At 30.5% G+C, this 9024-nt stretch overlaps 1 long non-coding RNA gene across 1 annotated transcript; it reads left to right on the forward strand.

The window, feature by feature from the left end:
- The first annotated feature begins 6043 nt into the window (after nucleotides 1–6043).
- LOC145798544 (uncharacterized) lies at nucleotides 6044–8667 on the forward strand. Its single transcript, XR_014339540.1, has 2 exons — nucleotides 6044–8054; nucleotides 8389–8667. It is a non-coding gene; the product is annotated as an uncharacterized LOC145798544 (long non-coding RNA).
- Nucleotides 8668–9024: the final 357 nt, after the last annotated feature.

Genomic DNA, 9024 nt, shown 5'->3' on the forward strand with positions numbered 1-9024 from the left:
ACTAGTGTATTATGGACAATATAAAAAAAAGTCAAAGATATAAATTTTAAAATAAATTATATAATGATAAAGTAATTTTTTATACACAAAATTTGAGTAAAAATTCAATATAATAGTAATATTATATCATAATTGACATATAATATTACCAACAAATAGTAAAGAAACACATGGAAGAAAAACTCCACATGTGAAATGTAACTAACAATTCAATAGTGTAGTAAAGAAACACATGTTTGATTCGCTAGATTAGGGGGTAACAATCCACTATTTGGATTGTAATCCATTGATAGCTCCTTATTCGTTGTTTGTTTTTTTTTTAGTCCGCCGGACATGGAGTCCAGTCGGACTCCTTATCCCCCATATGGGGGGGCTATTGTATCCTAGGAGGGGTATGGGACAACTTTGGGAGACTATCTACTGTTGAAATTAGGTGGTAAAATGACCATTTTGACCATCTACTATTTAATTATGTATTATATTTAATAAAATTCAATAAAATTTAAATGTCTCAATTTAAAAATAAAATAATTTTATTTAACTTTTTATTGATGTTTTATTTATTTAATTTTTTTAAAATAATTTTTTATAGATATTTTATCGATATTTTATTTTAAAATTTTGTTTATATTTTATTTAATTTCATTGTTTAATTATTATTACTTTTAAAAACAAATTTATTGAAAATTTTAATTAAAAAATAACATATATTTTTATTGATATTTTATTTATTTTATTTAAAAAAAATAAATTTATTTAATTGTGTAAAAAAATAAAATAAAATAAAATTTATTTAATCTAGCTAAAAATAATTAAAATATTAAAGATATGTTTAATATTGCTGTTACTTAGTAAACAATTGAAAAATAGTAAAATAGTCTTTTGTTCATTTATCCTATCCAGTCCGTCCAACCAAACGTTGGATTAACTAAAAATAGTCATTTCTAGACATCTAATCTCATAAAAAAATAAATATAGGATACATATTTAATTCAACCAAATAGTCTGGGGATTCACAGTCCCAGAGCTCAAGTCTGATGGATTCTAATCCCTCCTTATCCAGTCCGGCCAATCAAATACACCCTAAATTTCATATGTTCACTGAGATTGATTATGTTTACATGTCAACGATGATAGACATCACCATTATTTTGAAATTTTTATAGATGATAATATGACTTATCATAATCTTTTTATTTTCATTCAAAACAATCATTATTACTTTCATAATTTAAAAAATATCATTGACATTTCACTCTAAATAATATTTTTATAAATTTTTTTAACTAAAATATTTTCTTTATATTTAGAAAAAAAAATATCAAAACGCACGAGACAAGTGACCTCCTAGGCCTATATGCCCCCGCCACTCCATGTGACTAACAACCGAAATTATTAGTAGTCATCAGATGAGTCCAGCTATTATTGCTTAATAGTTGATTATATGTGTTCATCACTTGACTTTAAATCTCAGTTAATTATTTATGTTTTAGTTTTCTATTGCTGAGAAATTTTGGTTTGCGCCTTCTTCATATGTTTATTGATGTATACAAAAAACGAGGATTGACTTGAGTTAATAATATACATTATTTTGATGGTGAGTTGACAAGTTGTTGTTCATAGACACATTTGCAACAACAAATAAATAAAGGGGACTTGCCCTACAAATCCAATTTTAAAATTTTTATTGCAATAGTCTAAAATTTTATTATTTTGGAACTAAAAGGATAAAATAATTTAAAAGATCATATTATTCTCATTTGTCCATCTCCGTTACATTATCTATTTGTCTATATATCATTCTCCTTATTTGTTCACGTCACCTATATGTGCACCTATCTGTCTATATCACTACTACCACCAATTGCCAGCTAGCCATCTCTAGCCATTTTTTTTAGCAATTGGTTAATGTTGGTGTGGTGGCAATGGGGTAAATATATATATATATATATATATTCAATATCAAAATAAAAAAAATACTTAAAATGGATTGTCATCGCGCAAAAATATGTATACTAACAATATTTTGAACATCTTTTTTCAAAACATATTTAACACTTTTGCAATCAACACATAATAAGAATTTTTGATTTAAAATGTCATCTTGAAATTTACTAACACATAAAACGATAGATGAAATTTCTTTTTTAATAGTATTATAATTTTTCTATGCTTTGTTCCAAACACCAGAATGAAAACGAACATGACTGGGGAGTGTTTTTCTGAAGAAAAATGCCACTACAACCAACATTAGAAGCATCAATCTGAATAATTTTGAATGAATTTTCAGTAGGAATACCAAGACAAGGTAAGGTCTTGACATATTTTTTGATTTGTTGAACAATAGCAGTATGAGTAGAAGACGAAGGTGGAGGATTATCTTTCAACCTATTAAAAAGGGGTTGACAAGTTTTTCTAAGGTCTTTGTAAAATTCAGCAATGTAATTTAAGGAGCCTAAAACCGTTGTAACTGGGTTTTGTTTAAGATTTCATTAGGGAACTTAGAAGCAAACTCAATAGATCGATTGATAGGAAGAATAATACTTTGGTGGATATCATAATCTAAGAATCTAACTTTAGTTTGGAATAGTTTAATCTTAGGAACAGAAATGACTAGACCATTATATTTGATATTATGGAGAAAGGAATTAATATGTTTCCAATGTTCATCGAATGACTTAGAGAAAATGAGAATATCATCTATGTAGACAACAGAAAAATGACTAAAGGAATTAAAAATTTCATTCATAATGTTTTGAAATTCACCAGGAGCATTTTTTAATCCAAAGGGCATGACATTCCATTTATAATGGCCAAAGGGTGTAGTAAAGACAGTTTTATAACGATCATCAGGATGAATTTGTATTTGTCAAAATCCACTTTTAAGATCAAATTTACTAAAGATGACAGTTTGACTAACTTTTAATGAGATCTTTTTTTATTAGGGATTAGATAGCGTATTCATTCTAAAACTTTGTATAACGGTTTATAATTAATGACTAATCGTGGAACACCACGTTCAAGTTCAGCATTTTTATTAACATAAAAAGTAGGGTAAGACCAAAGCGACTTACTATTACTAATGATGTTATTTTTTAATAATTTATTGATCTCTTTTTTGCACATTTTCACTAATTCATGATTCATTTGAATAGGTTGAGACTTAGTAGGAATTTGTCTTTCATTAAAAATTTTAATATAAAGGAGTGTAACTACATGTTTTTTCCTATACCAGAAAGCACTAGGTAAAGTGGAACAAACAGTATTTTCAAATTGGTTTTTAAATTTATCAATTTTGGATATAAGAATTGGATTAGTTAGTGAGTTTCAATTATTTTGTATTATACTTATTCTTTGAGAGATTTGAGTTGTTTAGTTAATTGATTATTGGGATATAGAATATTCTTTTGATTGATTTAATTCTTTAATTTCAGGAGGAGACAAGAATTTAAAAGTCATTGTTTAACCAAAAGTTTGTGTGGTTATGCCATGGTTAGTAGTGGTAAATGGATATAGTAAAAAGATAAACGGAGTTTAAGATGATTTTGTCGGTCATATTTCTGACTAGAATAAAAGATGTTTTAAAACAAACATTATTTTGACAAATATGTACTTTGGGTAATTTATATTTAATATGCATTTGACTTCCATTAGCAGAACTTAATTATTCACTAGTTTTATGATAATATTTCGTGGGGATTAAACTTTATTGAATACAATTTAAATCAGCGTCAGTATCAATAAGGGCTATGACTTCTATTTTAAATATGAATTCTATTAATAATATTAAAACAATGACTATTATTGTGATTATTGCTATTAGATTTAGTTTATTGATTATCAAAGATGACGTGGCTAGAATCAGGACTAGAACTAGATTCATTAGAGGAAGTATCATTATTATTTTGGAAATCATTAAGATTTTTAATATTGTAATTTCTTCTTCTAATGATTTGTCTTTAGCCTTTAACTCTTGAATGGTTAGTTTAATTTGGTTAATCTCATTTTGTAAATCTTATAAAGTGATTTCTTTATGTTTATTTTTTTGGAATCTTTCTAAAGTAGTTGTGAGGCTAATAATTGGTTTATCTTGATGAGGTTTTTTGTCTTTATTCATCGGTAAAGATTTTAACTTATTAGTGCATTTTCTTTTTAATTCAGGATTTTCTAATTTCCTAATTAATTTTATTAAAGAATCTTCTTCTTGTTGTGATTTAGTAAGAACATTAATTTGTTAACAGCAAGTATCATTACATCCTAATTCAATCTCTCGGTCAGTATTTTCACTGGGAGAGTAATAAGTAGAAGTATCATTCAAGGGAGTGGAGTTGTTGGATGGTCGACTAAAATGAACAGGAGATTGATTTGAGGTATTAGTTATTTTAAATATGTTGAATATTTGACTTTGATGTTCTTTACTAATTTGTAGTTGATTAAACTTATTCTTAAGTTTTTCTTTAAGTTTACATTTATTAGAATAATGACCATTTTTTCCACAATTGTAACAAGTAATATCTTGGGTAGATTTTGACTTCTTTTTAAAGTGATTAGTTTGTTTGTGATATTTCTCTTTTGGTTTAACATAATACTTATCAGGTGATTTGGTAGGTGAAAATTTCTTCTTATATTTAGCAGAGTATTTGTGTGAAGATCTCTTGTTATGATGTTTGCGTCGTGATGGTGCAACAGGAGGTAGACCATATTGTTCGTAGAAATTTTCTAATTCATATTTAGCTTTATGTTTATCTTTAGCAGTTTTTAGACTAAGTTTCAAATCTATATACATTTTTAATCATTCTTTTTGATTGTACTAATGATGTTACCATAAGTTAGATTATCATATTTTATAATACCAGTAGGTTGACTAAGAACATATCTAATCTTATGGGCAAAAAGACTCGGTAATCCATTGATAAATTTCTCTTTTTAAAATGACTTAGTACAATCCTCTCTAAGCATGACACGAGAGGTAAAGACATCTTTATACCAGCAAAAATCACTTAAAGTAGGGCAAGTGAGATTACTAAGTTGATCATGGATGCGAGAATGGATATTAGTAGGTGTTCCAATAAAATGTTTGACTATAGTAAATATTAAATTATTAATACCGTCAGGTTTACTGAATCCTATATCTCCATCAAAGATTGAGAAATCATTTTCATCTAATTGTTGAGCATGTTGAATACTTTCACGTGTATCAGAAGTTAGTTATTTATCCCACCAAGATTTGAGCATACCGGTAAATCCGGAGGTAAGTAGAGAGACTATTTCAAGTTGAGTGTAATCAGGATAATTGCTAAGGTAACTATTTATAACCATGGATATATGATTTACACTACTAGAAAAAGGGGTATATGACACCGAACTTTTTGCAACAGTTTTAAAATCGTCGCAAAAGCTTGTTTTTAGCGACGACAAATAAAGCCGTGGCGAAATTAATTTTTTTGCGATGGAAAATCTAAGACCGTGGCAAAAAGTAAGATTATACGCAACGGTACGTTACCTGTCGCAAGTTGATTTTATGTCTTGCGATTTTTATTTTTTTTTTGCGACAGTCTTTATTAATCCGTTGCAAAATATTTCATTTTTACTTATTCATTCGCGACGGTTCTTAACATTGTTGCAAATTTTAATCCTTAAATTCGCGCCCACCCCTCACCCCCCGTCCCTTCCTCTTTTCCTGTTTTCCACAAACTTTGTGCATTTTGTTGGGATAAAAATAAAATAAAAAAAAACCTTCAGGTTTTGTTTGGTTTGTTTTTCAGAAAAATTTTTAGAAAAAATTCTCTACAAACAAATTTTCAAGAATAATCAAACCAAAAAATTTTTTTCAAAAAAAAAATCTCAAAATTTTGTTTGATTACTTACTTTCCAAAATCACACACTCTCTCGTACACATCAAATCAATCACTTTTTTTAAAATTCTCTTCCCAAAATAATTTTCTAAAATCATTTTAAAAAAAAAAAACAAACCAAACAAATTTTTATATTTTTTATCTAAAAGCCTACTCTACAAATACAAACCAAGCACCCCCTATCTTCTACCCTAATCTCTTCCCCTCTCTCTCTCGTGCCCAGTCGTCAGTCTCTCTCTCGCAGCGGCAACAACACCATCGTAGGCAGTATCCAGGTAACCCTTATCTCCTTTCCTCTTCTTTCCTCTTGCTTTCGTTGTTAATACATCAAAAGCCACATAGAAGGGAGAGAGAGAGAGAGAGAGAGAGAGAGAGACTGACGGCGGCCGGAAGTTCCACCTCTGTCCAGCGCCACCTCTGCAAAAGAGGGCATCAAATCGGTATTGGGACATCGATCAGTGCAAGCGCACCTCCGTCTCTTTCACTTGCCCATCCATGGCCTCATTGCCACCGCTGTCTTACCCATGTTCTCCCCACAGATACATCTCTATTCGAGGAGCCTTGCCCATGGCCAATTTGCATCTGATTATAACTTGTTTTTGGGGTAGGTTTCTCGGTTTTTGATCTATTTGACGAATTGAACTCTGATCAGTCTTGTTTATGCTGTTTATTTTTGTTAAATTTTGATTGGGCTTTAGTAATAATCTTGATTTCATCAATTGGGTTTTAGTTATAATCTTGATTTCAGATGGGTTTGTCTTTAAATCCAATGATGATTTGGGGTTTCTTGGCTCTTCAAGCTAGCAATTGTTTAAGGGTTTTTGATTTGAAGGTGTGATGAATGTGAAGTTTACGTTTTGCCTTCAATTTGACTTTTAATAGCTTGGAACATGCAATTGCTGAAATTTTAAAGCCAACTAATTTTGTTTAATTGCTGAGAAAAACTATGGAATTTGTCTTTAGTTTTTTTTTTTTCCTTAAAAAAAAATTGAAACTTGTAACAAAGTTACGATCTGGGTGTAAGTTGTACTTTCTTGACTTAAGTATGGGGTATAGGAGGTGGAAATGATGAAAATTACATCATGTTCGCCACAATCTCGAGAAATTGTTTAAGTGGTGCAGACAAGGTTTTAAAAAGCGGCCACTACCGTTACGTAACAGTTTTGGCGATTACCGCCACCCGTTACAGCCGCTTTTGCAGTGTGATTGAGATTCATAGGTGTGTCGGCCGTAGCGGCTGCCATAGCGGTCGTAATGGTGCCGTAACGGCTTGTTACGCACCGTTACGTAACGGTTCCAAACTGTTTCTTTCAAAAAAACACACAAAAAAAAGCTGAAAATGGGGGAAGAGGGATAGAGAGAGGAGGGAAGATAAAGAGAGAAAATGGAGGAGCAAGAGATAGAGAGAGAGAAGAGGGAAGATGAAGAACATGTTATTGATTTGTTGAAACTGTAAGACCTATTCTATTCTATTCTATTCAGCTGCTATCACTAAACCATTTTGTTTGTGTGCGTCTATCTATATATTGTTTGAAAATAATAATAATAATAATAATAATAATAATAATAATAAGTGTAGTCATTATCTATTTAGCTTGGTTAAAATATGTATACATATATATATTTAGACTCTTATTTATTTTCTTACTTTTGTCATTATTTATCTTATATATAATAGTTAGTGATTGATTTTTTGTATAATATAAAGTTATTAATTATTAAAATAAAATGTAAAAAACTCAATTTATAATGATTTAAAAATATGAAATATATTTGATCATACTTAAAAATTTACAAAAATTGATCAATATTTATTTTTAACCCAATAAATATGATCATGGAAAAAAAATATGCGTATCGGTAAGTTTTTTTCAAATTGTGCGAAAAATAAAAAAATTCACGGTTTCGGTTACCGCAACCGTTACACTACGGCCTTTACACTCCGCAACCGCAACCACAACCGCAACCGCGTCACCGCCACCGTTACGAAAACTGCAACCGCTTTTCAGAACGTTGGGTGCAGGGCAGAAGTGGCACAGCATTTCAGGAGATGTTGCCATCTTTTTCTTGCAAACTAGGAATGAGTGCTACCACTGTTATCCTTGTCATACATGCTTCAAAGAATGGAAATCATAAGTGTGCCAGATGCTCTGGTCCAGCTACTACATGCTGTTCACGATGCAAAGCTGTCCGCTACTGGTATGATCAAACCCTTGATTTTTGGATGCAAGATCATGTTGGTTGGTCTTATCTATGCAATTTCGTATTAAATGTTTGCTAATGGCAGAATAGTTACATTTTTTTGTGTGTGTGTGTGTGCGCGCGCGCGCTCGCTAGTTGTTCTTCATTCTCATATACTCAGTTGTTCTAAAACTTTTTCACTAATAAGTTTTGACATTAAAAAGAGATTAAAGAAGAGAGAATATGTGCAAGACATGTTCTCAGCTTTGCACATAAATGGTATACAAGTGGTGCAACATGATCTGGATGTTTTCTAAGTTCATTGACTTTTCAAGCTCATAATATGATGCAGTTCTGGGGAGTGTCAGATAATTCATTGGAGGCAAGGTCACAAGCATGAGTGCCAGCAACTGGAAACCAACAGCCGTATCTCATCTCCTGTGGCTGCTTATACCTCAATTGATACCATTGGAATCCCCATAATGGAGAGAAGATCTATAGACGAGAGGGTTTCTATTAAATCTAAGTTAAGAAAAGAGGATGAAGCTGTATTACATTCTATAAAAGCAGCCTCCAGGAATGAGGTGTATATGAAACACATGGTTCTTATCCATTCATAGTTTTTATATTATGTATTGGTTGTTCATTATTTATAAAGTAATACTAGGGATCATGAAAAAAATATCATGAAATGTTTCATGAAAATTTTTCATCCATTGATTAGTGTGTGGTGTTTTCTTGTATGTATAATCTAACGGTGAAAAATTTTTCATGATCACTTTCATGATATTTTTTTCATGATACGTAGCATTACTCAAAGAAGAAATTCCCAGAAAGCACAATGTCAACATCTCTGGTGGATTTAGTAATGGTCACACTAGTTCAAGAAGCACAATGCATCATAGTCATGATTTACAAAGTCAACATGGAAACATACTTGATTCAAGAACTAATTTTGCCATCTCAGACTTGTTAAGTTAAGCAAAGC

Source organism: Camellia sinensis, chromosome 9 (assembly GCF_055761805.1).
Source record: "Camellia sinensis isolate YWXY chromosome 9, ASM5576180v1, whole genome shotgun sequence".
NCBI classification, from domain to species: Eukaryota; Viridiplantae; Streptophyta; class Magnoliopsida; order Ericales; family Theaceae; genus Camellia; species Camellia sinensis.